Source organism: Phyllostomus discolor, chromosome 3 (genome assembly GCF_004126475.2).
Source record: "Phyllostomus discolor isolate MPI-MPIP mPhyDis1 chromosome 3, mPhyDis1.pri.v3, whole genome shotgun sequence".
NCBI classification, from domain to species: Eukaryota; Metazoa; Chordata; class Mammalia; order Chiroptera; family Phyllostomidae; genus Phyllostomus; species Phyllostomus discolor.
Genome location: NC_040905.2, coordinates 36,526,848 through 36,539,487, shown reverse-complemented (window position 1 = coordinate 36,539,487; position 12,640 = coordinate 36,526,848). Strand labels below are relative to the sequence as shown.

The following is a 12,640-nucleotide window of genomic DNA, read 5'->3' as shown; positions in this document are numbered from 1 at the left end:
ACTATAATCTCCATTAGGTATACAATGTTCCCCAGGTCATCTGCTTATTTCCCACCACACCTGCAACAACTAGCATAGAATAGACACTCCTAAATAATTTAGTGAGCAAGTTTTAGTTTCTTCCTTCTTGGGGCCTATTGCTAGTTTCTCTTTGAACAATGTTCCTTCTAAGAGGTTAAGTGAATAGTAAGGGCAGTTGAACTAACCTTTCACTATAAAGTAACTTAGAAGAAGGGAAGGTAAATTTCACTCATTTCTTTTCCAAAAAGGAAAAAGAGAAAGAGAGGGAGAGATAAAAAAAAAAGCATCAAGGTCAAGCACTGATGGACCTACACTAGTCAGTAAATCTTTGGCTGGGCTTAATTGAACAGTGTAATATGGTAACTGTGTTAATAAGTCAGGCAAGTTATATGACCTGAGGAAATACTTCTGGTTCAAGGATTTGCAAAATTGCTTTTTTGGCAGCCAAGGGTGCATCCACATACTGTTATTCAAGAATTTTTGATTGTTTCAAAACCCATCATTGGTTCATTTTCAAAAATGAATACATGCTAATTTAGGGTAGAAAACAGAGTGTTATGATGCCAGAGCACCCCCAAAAGTTGGGAACTGGTAACTTATTTTCTACTAATATTCTCTATAATAGAAATTAATCACTTATTTCAAGGAAAGTCATATTTGTTTCAAGTATTTAGGCACAAGCTCCAGCAATAGTGATAGTCAATTCTTTGAATAGTATCAGTTAATAAGGTCATAAACTGAAGGTTAGGGTAGCATGTTTCACAATTTGCTAGATAAAAGAGTTCAAAGATATCAGGGCTGGTCCCTTTTTATTCTGACAATAAAAAGCTCTGTTGTACTTAGATTAGATGGGACTTTTTTTAGGGTAATTCTTTTTAAAAAAGATTTTATTTACTTATTTTAAGAGAGGGGGAGGAAGAAGAAGAGAGAAACATTGATGTAGGAGAGAAGCATTGCAGCTCTCTCTCGCACACGCCCCATCTGGGGATCACACCTGCCACCCAGGCACATGCCCCACCAGGAATCTAACTGAAACCTTTCACTTTGGGAAACAAAGCCCAATCAACTGAGTCACACTGGCCAAAGCAAAAATAATTTTTAAGCATGTCCCTTTCCTTTTAGACTAAGATGTCTTTTAACTGTGGCAGGAACTAGGAAAGTTTCAATCTGGGAATTTTTCTCAAGAATACTTGTGGCCGGCAAGATGGAGGAACAGGTGGACGCACCGTACCTCCTCGCACAACCAAGAATAGAACAACAATAATTTACAACAATAATTTACAGTCATAATATCACTCAGAACTGTCAGAGGATTTAACTGAATGGAAGTCGGACAGCCAAGAAGTTGAAGTAGACCCGTACATCCAGGCTGGTAGGGGACTACAAGCCCAGCGGCGCGGGGCTGGTGCAGGTCTGCGGCGGCGCGTGGAGATCGGGGGAAATTGGGCGCAAAATCAGCGTGACAGCCATCTGGGGCAAAAGAACGCAGCGGTGATCCCGGAGTACGCAAGCTGCGGCTGGGGGAATCAGTGGGGCAGCGACTGTGGACCAGGGCAGAGCTTGCAGCCCAGAAGCCCAAGGAAGTGTCTGAGTCCAGGAGAACGGAACTACCGCCATTGATCCCTCCCATCCCCACTCCCGCCCCTGCCCCCACATATAACGTCACAATCTAGCGACTGGGGCGCCCAGCCTGGGTGAACACCTAAGGCTCCGCCCCCCACCGTAACAAGAGCGACCAGACCAGAGAAAAAAAATAAATAAAATAATAGGAGAGACAGGGAAAGACATAAGACATGTTTCCAGCAGAACAGATCAATCCCCCAGGACTCATCCTTTTGAGCGACCAAGAAATAGCCAATCTATCAGATGCACAGTTCAAAACACTGGTGATCAGAAAGCTCATGGAATTGGTGGACTTTGGGCGCAATTTAAATGAAAGGATACAGGTTACCATAAAAGAGATGCAGGAAGATACGCGGAGGAGAGCCAATAGTGAAAGGAAGGAATCTGAGTCTCAAAACAATACAGTGGACCAGAAGGAAGATAGAATCAACCAAGCAGGAAAGCATGATGAAATAAGAATTCAAAAAATCGAAGAAAAGGTTAAGAGCATCCAGGACACCTTTAAACGTTCCAACATCTGAATTATAGGGGTACCAGAAGGGGAGGAGCAACAAGTGGAAAAGTTATTTGAACAAATAATAAAGGAGAACTTCCCCAAACTGGCAAAGGGAACAGTATTCTAAGAAATCCAAGAAGCTCAGAGAGCCCCAAAGAAGTTGGACCCAAGAAGAAACACACCAAGGCACATCATAATTCCATTAGCCAAGGTAAAAACGAAGGAGAGAATCCTAGAAGCAGCAAGAGATAAGGGGACAGTAACCTACAAAGGAGTTCCCATCAGACTGTCAGCTGATTTCTCCAAAGAGACCTTACAGGCAAGAAGGGGCTGGAAAGAAATACTCCAAGTCATGAAAGGCAAGGACCTACATCCCAGATTGCTCTATCCAGCAAAGCTCTCATTTAGAATGGAAGGGCAGATAAAGTACTTCTCAGATAAGGTCAAGTTAAAGGAGTTCATCATCACCAAGCCCTTATTTTATGAAATGCTAAAGGGACTTATCTAAGAAAAGAAGATAAAGAAAAGACATGTATAGTAAAAGGACAGCAAACTCACAATTATTAACAACCACACCTAAAGCAAAACCAAAAGAAACTAAGTAAAGAACTAGAACAGGAACAGAACCACAGAAATGGAGGACACATGGAGGGCTAGCAGTAGGGGCGGGGAGGAGGAGAGAGGGGGAAAAGGTATAGAGAATAAGTAGCATAGAATGTAGGTTGAAAATAGATAGGGGGAGGGCAAGAATAGTACGGGAAATGTAGAAACTAAAGAACTCATAAGTATGACACATGGACATGAACTAAAGGGGGGGAACGTGGGTGGGAGAGGGGGTACAGGGTGGAGGGGAATGAAGGGGGAAATGGGACAACTGTAATAGCATAATCAATAAAATATATTAAAAAAAGATTGAAATTAAAAAAAAAATACTTTTGAATCAGGATTCAAAAATCTAATATAGATATTTAAGTTGAACAAAAGCTAGGTTCTATTTTTCCTCATGTAAATTAATAATATCATTATCATTTACTTGTAAATTCTTTTGCTTCTTAAATAGAGAGACAATTAAGAGGCAAAAACTGTGCTGTTTTCTTAGGTCAATCCATGAAATGTATTAACCTTCACTGAATACTTCATTGGACTTACATGCAAATATTTTTCCAGTACGCAAACGAATTTTGTTAACAAGTATTAGTCTATTATGATAATACGGGGTTGGGCAAAAGTAGGTTTACAGTTGTGAGTACGTAAAACAGTTTATTGTTGTACTGTTATTTACTAATTATTGTATTATTTTCCATACAAATAACTGTGAACCTACTTTTGCCCAAGCTTTTATACCCCAGTTTTTAAAAAACAATTATTGCATTGTCCTGCCTGGTGTGGCTCAGTGGATTAAGTGCTGGCCTATGCATAAGGTCACTAGTTAGACTCCCAGTCAGGGCACATGTCTGAGTTTGGGGGCTAGGTACCCTAGTTGGGGACGTGTGAGAGGTAATGAATCTATGTGTGTTTTGCACATTGATGTTTCTTTCCCTGTCTTTCTCCTTCCCTTCCCATCTCTCCAAAAGTAAATAAATAAAATCTTTAAAAAATTATTGCATTTATATTATGATGCAACATTATTTTCTTGGCAAAAATAACAATCTAATGGCGAAAATTTGCAAATCACTCAATAGAATGATTTCTTTATTGTCTTTATTCAACAACACATATGAAATGAAATGTTTTTATGATAAACTATCATGTAATTTGGTGGTCAAAAACAATGCAATTAGTCTAACTTTGTGAAGGAGAATATTACTGCATCTTTATACTTATTTATACTAAGATATACCCTTTCCTTATGGGTATATTTTAAGAAGAGAGACTGTCAAGAGAGACAGGTAATTATTTTAAAAGCTAGAAATAGTTTGAAAGAAGATAGGACAAGAAACTTTATTTTCCTCTTTAACATTTCACCTTATATTAGAGTGGGCAATTCAGAAAACATTTAAGTTTATTACTTCATATTAAGAACTTCATACATTAAAATTGAAAAGCAATCAATTTTTAACCCAATGTTTTTCATACTTTAAGTACAAATAAAGAAAAAAACATGATTTAATAAAAAAGAAATTAAGAAAAAATTGCTAGATTTATAGCATCAATTTGAAGTAAAAAGCACTTCTACATCTTTCCTCAGAAATAGATCTTTTCTTCAGTGATACTGTATAATGGACTTTTAGTGTGATCCATTTCTAAGCTATTGATATGACTGGATGCACAGGATTTGTGGCGCACTGAGCGCAGGATGCACTGACCTGTAATACTCTTTTATAGCATGTAGGTTATTTATTAGCATTGTTGCCAGGCTTTAAAGCCATCTAAGATTACCTAGAAGCAGAAGAATTGGTCCGTAATAAATGAGACTAATCATTTCTAAATTTTAAGTATATAAGACTCTCATATACAACTAGGAACAAGCTATTTTTAAAATGTTAATTTGTTTTTATTGTTCTTTAATTTCTTTGCATTTGTTAAATTAAGACAATTTTCAGCTTCACTGAAGTATAACTGACAAAACTGTAAGATATTTAAAGTATACAATTCAATGATTTGATATGCATATACATTGAGAAAGGGTTCCCCCCATTCAGTTAATTAACACATCTATCACCTCAAATATTTAACTTTTTCTTTTTGTAAGAACATTTAAGTTCTACTTGCAGCATATGTCAATTATACAATAGTGTTATCAATTGTAGTCATATTTTAAGATCCTCAGACCTTATTTATCTTAACTTAAAATTTGTAATCTTTTGCCAGCCTCTCCCTATTCCCCACATCCCCCAGACCCTAGCAACCACCATTCAATTTTGTTTCTATGAGTTTGATTTTTCTGTTAAGATTACACATATAAGTTATACCATGCAGTATTTGCCTCTCTGTCTGTAGCTTGTTTCACTCAGTATAATGCCTCTAGTTTCATTCATGTGGCAAATGACAAGGTTTTCTTTTTAAATTGAATTTATTAGGGTGATACTGGTTAATAAAATTATATGGGTTTCAGGTGTACAGTTCTATAATACATCATCTGTATAACGTATTTCTGTGTTCACTACCCCAAGTCAAATCCCCTTCTATCACCATTTATCCCCCTATATACACTCTCTTCTACTTCCTTCCACCCCCTCCCCCTCTGGTAACCATTACACTGTTGTCTGTGTCTACGAGGTTTTGTTGTTGCCGTTGTGTGTATGCGTGTATGTGTGTTGCTTAATCCCTTCACCTTTTTCACCCAGCCCCAATTTCCTTCTTTTTTAAGGCTAATAATACTTCACTGTGTGTATATATGTACACATGTGTATATATACGCACACACTACATTTCCTTGATCCATTCATCCACTGACAACACACCTAGGTTGTTCCATAACTATTGTGAATAATGTTGTATGTGGATATAGCTATTCCTTTGAGATAATGGTTTTGTTTCCTTTGGATACATTACCAGAAGTAGGGTCATCTGGTAGTTCATATATGGCAACCACTCTATGCTATGAGTTTTGATTGGAGAATTTAGTCTGCTTATATTTAAAGTAATTACTGATAGTTATGGACCTATTACTGTCATTCTGTTCATTGTTTTCAGGTCTTAAAATTCCACTGTTTCTCTCTTGCTCTGTGATTTGATGATCTTCTACAGTGGTACGCTTTCATTCCGTTCTCTTTACCTTTTGCGTATCTACTGTAGATGTTTGTTTTGCAGTTACCATAAAATGTATTTGATGCTTACATAAAAATATTTACAACAGTCTGTTTTAACCTGACAACAACTTAAGTTTACACTCACACAAAAGTTTTACATTTTTATACTACTCTTCAACATTTTGTTTTTGATATCACAGTTTATATTTTTTTTACATTGTGCATCCATTCACAAATTATTGCATTTTTAGTTATTTTTAATAAGTTTGTCTTTTAAGTTTCATACTAAAATTATAAGTGATCTAGCCACTATTACAAGAGTATTCTTAATTTAACTATACATTTACTGTTGCCATAGTTTTATAGCTTCATACATTTTCCTGTTACTGGTATTTTTCATTTCAGTTTGAAGAACCCCTTGTAAAATTTCTTTTATTGCCAGTCTAGTAGTAATGAATTCTTTCAGCTTTTCCTTGACTAGAAAACTCTTAATCTTTTGAAGTCTAAAGGACAACTTTGCCAGGTAGAGTAGTGGTCCCCAACCTTTTTGACACCAGGGACTGGTTTCGTGGTTGTGGGTAGGGTGTGACAGGAGGTGGAGCTCAGGTGAGCTTCCCTCACTTGCCCGCTGTGGGTGGAGAACTGGGCAAGGGTTGGGGGGAAGAGACAGGAGGCAGAACTCAGGCAAGCTTCACTGGTGGCCCAGTTCCTAAAAGGCCGAGGACCAGTACTGGTCCATGGCCAGGGAGCTGGGGACCCCTGAGGTAGAGAATCCTTGGTTGGCAGATTTTTCTTTCAGAAATTTGAATATATTATGCCACTCCCTTCTGGTCTGCAAAGTTTCTGCTAGAAAATCTGCTCATAGTTTTATGGAGGGTCGATTGTACATTACAAATTGCTTTTCTCTTGCTGATTTTATAATTCTGTCCTCATCTTTAACTTTTGACAGTTTAATTATAATGTGTCTCAGTATGGCTCTTTTTAAAATTCCTCTTATTTGGACTTGTGAGTTCTGGCCAAGATGGAGGCACTTCGCTAGAAACTGTTCACTTCCTTGCACAACCGAAAGGAGGATAAAAACCAATCTGAAATCAATAAATAACCAAAATCACCAGAAAATCAAACTGCATGGAACTCTGACAACCAAGGAATTAAAGAAAAAGCCAACCAGACTGGTAAGGTGGAGGGCGCTGGCTGACTCAGAAAAACCTCCGCCAGGCAGTCGAGGGGTGGGGCTCACTGCCCAGCTCTGCAGAGCTTCAAGGGAGGGGCTGACTTAAGGGGAAAACTCAGACTCAGAGCTGAAAGTGGGCTATGTCTGGGAGAAACTCCCAGTCTGAGAGGGGAGTCTGCTAGGAAGTGCACTAGAGAGGAACATGTGAGCTGCACTGCTCCCTCTCTGGCCCCTCCCCCACAGGCAGCGCAGCAAAGAGGGTCACCCTGCCCAGGTGAATACCTAAGGCCCCGCCCCTTATAACCTATCAGGTGTACCAAGACAAAGAAATGTGGCCCAAATGAAAGAACACAGAAAAACCTCAGAAAGAGAGCTAAGCAATGAGGAGATAGCCAACCTATCTGATGGAAAATTTAAAGCCCTGATAATCAAAGTGCTCACAGAACTGACTGAGCTTGGTTGAAAAATGAAAGAACAAATGAAAGATACCCAAAATGAAATAAAGCAAAATATTCAGGGAACCAACAGTGACAAGAAGGAAACTAGAATTCGAAGCAAAAATTTGTAACAAAAGGAAGAAATAAACATCCAACTGGATCAGGACAAAGAAACAAGAATCCAAAAAAATAAAGAGAGGCTAAGGATTTTCTGGGAAAACCTGAAATGTTCCAATATCCAAATTATGGGGGTGCCAAAGGAGAAGAATGGCAGCAAGAAATTGAAAACTTATTTGAACAAATAATGAAGGAAAACTTCCCCAATCCAGCGAAGGAAATAGACTTCCAGGAAGTTCAGGAAACTCAGAGAGTCCCAAAGAAGTTGAACCCAAAGAGGAACACGCCAAAGCACATCATAATTAAGTTACCCAGGATCATAGACAAAGAGAAGATTCTAAAAGCATCAAGAGAGAAGGAGACAGTTACCTACAAAGGAGTTCCCATAAGACTATCAACTGATTTCTCAAAAGAAATCTTACAGGCAAGAAGGGGCTGGAAAGAAGTATTTGAAGTCACGAAAAGCAAGGACCTACATCCAGCAAAGCTATCATTTAGAATGGAAAAGCGGACCAAGGGCTTCCCAGATAAGGTCAAGTTAAAGGAGTTCATCATCACAAAGCCCTTATCATATGAAATGTTAAAAGGACTTATCTAAGAGAAAGAAGATCAAAACTATGAACAATAAAATGACAACAAACTCACAACTATTAACAAATGAACCTAAAAGAAAAGAAAAACAATGAAAACAAAAACTAAGCAAACAACCAGAACAGGAACAGAATCAGAGAAATGGACATCACACAGAGGGAGTTCAGTGGAGAGGGGGAAGGGAGGAATGGGAGTGAAGGTACAGGGAAGAAGCAGCATAATTAGTAGGCATAAAATGGACAAGAGATAAAAAATGGTATAGGAAACAGAGGACTCAAAGAATTTATATGTACAACCCATGGACATGAACTAAGAGGGGGAATGCTGGAGGGTTGTGGGGGGGGCAGGATGGGGAGGGATAAAGGGGGAAAATTGGGAAAGCTATAATAGCATAATCAATAAAAACACTTAAAATAATAAAATTCCTCTTATTTGGAACACCAGGCTTCCTGGATATGAGTGTCTGTTTCCTTCCTCAAGTTAGAGACTCTACAGCTATTCTTTCTTCTAATAAGCTTTCTGATCCTTTCTTTTCTTCTGAGATCCCTATAATGCATATATCGGTCTACTTGATGGTATCCCATAAGTCCCTTAACCTCTCTTCACCTTTTTTTCATTTTATTTTATTTTTGTTTTTCTGATTGGATGAATTTCACTGCCATGTCTTAAGTTCCCTGATCCTTTTTTCCTCCTTGATTAGGACTGCTATTGAATCCCCCTATTGAATTTTCAGTTCAGTTACTGCATTATTCAGCTCTAAATTCTATTTGGTACTTTTTAATATTTTCCATCTCTTTAAAATTCTCTCTTTGATCATGCATTGTTTTCCTGACCTTGGTGATTATCTTTATGACTGTTATTTTTTGACCTCTCTATCAAATAAATAACTTATCTCCATTTTTATTAAGATCTATTTCTGATTACTTACCTTATTCTTTTGTTTGAAACATTTTCCTCCATTTCTTTCTTTTCCTTGACTCTCTGTGTTTTCCTTATTAGATTAAGCAGCCCTCTCCCAGTTTTTATCCCGTGGTTCATGTGGGATACGACCCTGATCAATCAGACCCAGTCTGAGCTCCTGTCTCTCAAACCTTTGTGATTGTCCAAGCCACCTTCTTGATCTTAGTAGCTCACAATATTTGAGATTGTGTCAAGACCCATAAGTATCCCAAAGAGGATAATTGCATGCAGCACCTAAATATAGGCTGATTGGAAGCTGAACCCTTAAGCAGCAGTTTGAAAGTATGTAGTTTACCCTTCCAGGAAGAACGTGGGAGATGGGTGTTTTTGCCTGTTTCCGTTGTGATGAGCTCAGGTATATAGCTGAGGTGGTGTGGGTTACAGAGGAAGTATGCTCCTGCTCTCATTAAGAACTGCTTCTGTGTTTGTTGCAGTCCTGTGAGACTCATAAATGCAAGCACCATTGGCTAGCGAAGCCAGATGATCCAGGAACCCGTCTCATGGGTAGTTGTTGCAAAAGCTGAGGCATCAGATGTGTATACAAGCTCCTTGCAGGGAGATACTGGTGACCTGAAACAGGCTACAGTGAGAAGATGGTGAGGTGTCTGCTGGTTTCCCTGGGCTCTGAGAAGGACTGCTGGTGGCCCCTAGACATGTACTAAATTAGAAGTATGACCCGTAGGAAGCAGCTTTAAACTCCTACAGATGAACTTCTTTCAGGGAAAGACTGGCAGATGGGCATTTCTGCCTGATCCCTCTGCAGTGAGCCCTGAGGGCATAAGTGTGGTGGGTGCTTGTGCCCATTAATAACTGCTACTTTGATTGCTATATTCTTGTGGGTGCAAGCTTTATTTATTTTCAGAGCTACCAGTTTTGGGGGCATATCTGTTGGGTAGGAATCTTAAAAGTGAGGTTGCTTGTCCTGGCTGGTCTTGCTCAGTGGACTGAACACAGTCCTGCGAACCAAAGGGTTGCTAATTCCATTCCCAGTCAGGGCACATGCCTGAGTTGTGGTCCAGGTCCCCAGCAAGGGGCATGCAAGAGGCAACCACACATCGGTGTTTCTCTTCCTCTTTTTTCCTTCCCTTCCCCTCCCTCTAAAAGTAAATAAGTAAAATCTTTTAAAAATGAAAAAAATATTTTTAAAAAGTGAGGGTGCTAAACGTGGGGTCCAAACCCTTCACTCCTTAGTGAAAAGCTAGGAGCTCTCTCTCCATTGTAGGGTACCGTGATGAGGGTGGGGTTTATGGTGAGTGTGCCTCAGCATTTCCCACCAATTTGATGTAGGTATTTTTTTATTCCCTCTATGTGTAGAAGCTGCTCATCTAGTTTTTAGATTTCTCCAGAGGTTGTATATTCAGTGTGTGCAGGGGAAATGGGGAGTTAGGAGCCTTTTATGTCACCATACCCACCAACTCTCTGCAAGAAGCTTATCTTCCATTTTGGGGGACTGGACTAATTATCTTTAATCTGAGGTATGGGAAATCTCTAGTTCTTTAATTAAACATGCTTTGTAAATATAGTTTAAAATGTAGATTTTATTCTATTTTAAAACTCCTTATGGGAGCATCCATAAGACATAGAGATATTAGTCTTTCAGTTAAATATTAAGGCAAGATTACTGATGCTGGTCTTAAATATAATGGGTTTAAAAAACTATTTTTGAAAATAAGAAATATAGGCAGATGCCTATAACTTTTTAACACTGTCGCCAGGTATTTAAGATCTGATTCCATTTAACATAAAGAGTCAACTCAAAATTTTTAATAGAGTATAAAACGAAAAGTAGAAAAAAGAAATATAGAAGGTGAAAAAGTTTTAAGTGACAACAGGACACTAAGATGATGGAAATGCTCTAATCTGTGTAGTATAGTAGCTGCTGGGCTACCGAGCATTTCAAATGTGGTAGTGTGAGTGAAAAATGAAATTTTAAATTTTATTTAATTTAAACTAATTCAAATTATAATAGCCACATGTGGCTAGTGGCTACTGTATCAAACTAGACAGTCTACACTAGGTTATAGAGTCTAGACCAAAGATGGAGAACATAAGTAATTATTAAGATAAATTTTAAGAAGAAAGATTTACAATAATAAAAATAAAATCTGAGAACTATCATAAGGCAATAATATGTCCAAAGTAAAAAATTCTCCTATAAATTTGACATTTTAATAAAATTCTTTAGAAACTGCAAACTACCCATTCAAAGGTATTGGTACAAGTGTGTATATGAAACAAGAATTTCAGAAAATAATACTTATGCTTACTAAGGTTTTGCATGCTAGTATTTTCTATTCTATATTTTTCTACTTCATTAAAAAGAAAAAATACTTATAACCCACTAAATTGATTTCACAGTCCACTAATATATCACAGAAATTGAAAAACCCTGCTGTAGATGACACATCCACTCACTCATGTTTTAGACTACTGCTGAATAAATGTGTCAGTGACATGAGAATGTGATATTTGAGAAGGAAATTAAGTGTATTTGAACATAATGAACATACATAGATCTAAAATATTTATATAAAAATGCCCAATTCCTTATTACCATAGCAATATCATATACCTAGCAAATGAGTATAGTATTTTATCATGGTCATAATGCATATTTGAGAATAAAATATGACATGCCTAAAGACCTAACAAAATCAGAGGCAATCAACTGGTGTCCTAGCAGATACATCACCAATAAAATCAATACCATTTCCCTAAACACCATTACCCACCCACCACATTTAAAGAAATCAAATTATATCTGATAAAAGTGGTCAGCAGCAATTTATTTATTTTTATTTAAAATTATAAAGAAAATCATTACTTCTCTAGCATGGGAAGAAGAAGAAAATAATAAGAAATTGTTTTGGTGAGATAACTGAAAAAAGTGTGGATTAAAAAAAACCCGACCCTTATTTTAACTCCCTTAACCTTTTTCACTCTGGATATAAGCCCAGTTCTTAAAACCTTAGTTATATAACTTAGTAAGTTATAATGAATCTTGGAAGAACCTGAGCACAAGTATGTCTAAAAATAATGAATAATACAATAGCACTTTATTTATATACAACTTAAAAAAATTTATATTCCACTCCTCAAAAGTCAGATAAAGGTCAAAATAGAAGAAAACTGTGCTAAAAATAAGCTAAGCTCAAATTCAAGTCTCAACTTTGTATAAACTATATAAGAAGCAATCCTTTTAGACTGAGCTGTGTGAATGCTTGACATTAGAGATACTACTTTTTAATAAGACCCACCTAAAATCAATGTTTTAAAAATAAAAAAAAATTTACAACACAAACTAGCATAAACTTTCTGTACACAATTAATAAATACCTATAGTTAGAGAACCACACTAGCTAGTGGTTAACAGTATTAACTTTGAGGAGCTCAAAATACCCAAATAATGCACTCTCATTTCCCACCACATTTTTCTAGAGAAGCGTGGCAAATTTTACATTTTCATTTTTACAAAGCCAGAGGTCAATATCAAAGAAGGTACACGTAAAAGGCATCTCTAAGTGTTATA

At 37.4% G+C, this 12,640-nt stretch overlaps 1 protein-coding gene across 1 annotated transcript in view; it reads right to left on the bottom strand.

Moving 5' to 3' along the window:
- Positions 1 to 12,640, bottom strand: part of NDUFAF2 (NADH:ubiquinone oxidoreductase complex assembly factor 2) — a 157,855-nt gene that overhangs the window by 17,702 nt on the left and 127,513 nt on the right. The window lies entirely within an intron of this gene.